We start from the raw sequence: 2,500 nt of genomic DNA, 5'->3' as shown, positions 1-2,500 counted from the left end.
TTCATCCATACATCATGTACATGTTTGTGACCCAGCTAGAGTTCATTCATCCATACATCATGTACATGTTTGTGACCCAACTAGAGTTCATTCATCCATACATCATGTACATGTTTGTGACCCAGCTAGAGTTCATTCATCCATACATCATGTACATGTTTGTGACCCAGCTAGAGTTCATTCATCCATACATCATGTACATGTTTGTGACCCAGCTTGACAGTTCATTCATCCATACATCATGTACATGTTTGTGACCCAGCTAGAGTTCATTCATCCATACATCATGTACATGTTTGTGACCCAACTAGAGTTCATTCATCCATACATCATGTACATGTTTGTGACCCAGCTAGACAGTTCATTCATCCATACATCATGTACATGTTTGTGACCCAGCTAGAGTTCATTCATCCATACATCATGTACATGTTTGTGACCCAGCTAGAGTTCATTCATCCATACATCATGTACATGTTTGTGACCCAGCTTGACAGTTCATTCATCCATACATCATGTACATGTTTGTGACCCAGCTAGAGTTCATTCATCCATACATCATGTACATGTTTGTGACCCAACTAGAGTTCATTCATCCATACATCATGTACATGTTTGTGACCCAGCTAGAGTTCATTCATCCATACATCATGTACATGTTTGTGACTCAGCTAGACAGTTCATTCATCCATACATCATGTACATGTTTGTGACCCAACTAGAGTTCATTCATCCATACATCATGTACATGTTTGTGACCCAACTAGAGTTCATTCATCCATACATCATGTACATGTTTGTGACCCAGCTTGACAGTTCATTCATCCATACATCATGTACATGTTTGTGACCCAGCTAGAGTTCATTCATCCATACATCATGTACATGTTTGTGACCCAACTAGAGTTCATTCATCCATACATCATGTACATGTTTGTGACCCAGCTAGACAGTTCATTCATCCATACATCATGTACATGTTTGTGACCCAGCTTGACAGTTCATTCATCCATACATCATGTACATGTTTGTGACCCAACTAGAGTTCATTCATCCATACATCATGTACATGTTTGTGACCCAGCTTGACAGTTCATTCATCCATACATCATGTACATGTTTGTGACCCAGCTAGAGTTCATTCATCCATACATCATGTACATGTTTGTGACCCAACTAGAGTTCATTCATCCATACATCATGTACATGTTTGTGACCCAGCTAGAGTTCATTCATCCATACATCATGTACATGTTTGTGACCCAGCTAGAGTTCATTCATCCATACATCATGTACATGTTTGTGACCCAGCTTGACAGTTCATTCATCCATACATCATGTACATGTTTGTGACCCAACTAGAGTTCATTCATCCATACATCATGTACATGTTTGTGACCCAGCTTGACAGTTCATTCATCCATACATCATGTACATGTTTGTGACCCAGCTAGAGTTCATTCATCCATACATCATGTACATGTTTGTGACCCAACTAGAGTTCATTCATCCATACATCATGTACATGTTTGTGACCCAACTAGAGTTCATTCATCCATACATCATGTACATGTTTGTGACCCAACTAGAGTTCATTCATCCATACATCATGTACATGTTTGTGACCCAGCTTGACAGTTCATTCATCCATACATCATGTACATGTTTGTGACCCAGCTAGAGTTCATTCATCCATACATCATGTACATGTTTGTGTGACCCAGCTAGACATTTCATTCCATCTCAAACCAGTGGATCCCCCCCGCCACCCCCCGGACCCTCAATCACAAAACAAGAGTATCCAGTGTCTCCACATTGATATTATCAGGATCGCATATCACCGCGACTACAAAAGGCCCGTGATGCCACCAGCGTGACGACAAATGACCGGCTTTAATAATTAAAAATGAGTGTGGCCGTCCAATTTCCTGCGGCTATGGATGGATACATGTCAGGAAATTAATGATAGGAGGTTTTTTATTTGTTTCCTCGAGCGTTTTGAGTGAAGGACTGTATCTGCTCTGATCTTTCCTCCCGTGGAGCCCGTCAACCTGTTTTCATGGAAAGCAGTAAATTAGGAGATACTGTATGCGGTCTTTTTTAAGAAATGTAGGCTACTGTAGGCCTACATCTCATCTGATGGAATACTGTACACTGTTGAATGCCCAGAGCCATTTCAGCCCTCGGGAATGAGAGCACAAGTGGAGAAATTCTTCAACACAGTAAAGGTCAAACGCTATTCCAGCCACTTCAAATCAAGGCCGGGCAGCCTTAAGGCTGAGTGTTCATTGGAAAGCTCCCACCACGTGCATGAAGTTTGACCAGTACATATTTACCAGATGACTGACAAGTTCACTCAATTTTGCAGTGCATGCATTCGAAATCCTTAGAGAAAGACCTTAGATTTGTTAAGTGGAAATGCAGAGATTCAGTTAATACCATCCACCTCATTCGACCTATTCAACAACCGAAAGAAAAATGTTTGATACATACCACATGA

General features: G+C 40.8%; 1 protein-coding gene across 1 annotated transcript in view; it reads right to left on the bottom strand.

Annotated features, from left to right (window-relative positions):
- The window catches only part of otofa (otoferlin a), a gene marked incomplete at both ends in the record, with an annotated part of 119,659 nt that overhangs the window by 45,846 nt on the left and 71,313 nt on the right, over positions 1-2,500 (bottom strand). The window lies entirely within an intron of this gene.

This window comes from Poromitra crassiceps, assembly GCF_964638095.1.
Source record: "Poromitra crassiceps genome assembly, chromosome: 9".
Taxonomy (NCBI): domain Eukaryota; kingdom Metazoa; phylum Chordata; class Actinopteri; order Beryciformes; family Melamphaidae; genus Poromitra; species Poromitra crassiceps.
Note: the sequence above shows the minus strand (reverse complement) of the source record. Positions and strands in the feature narration are given on the sequence as shown.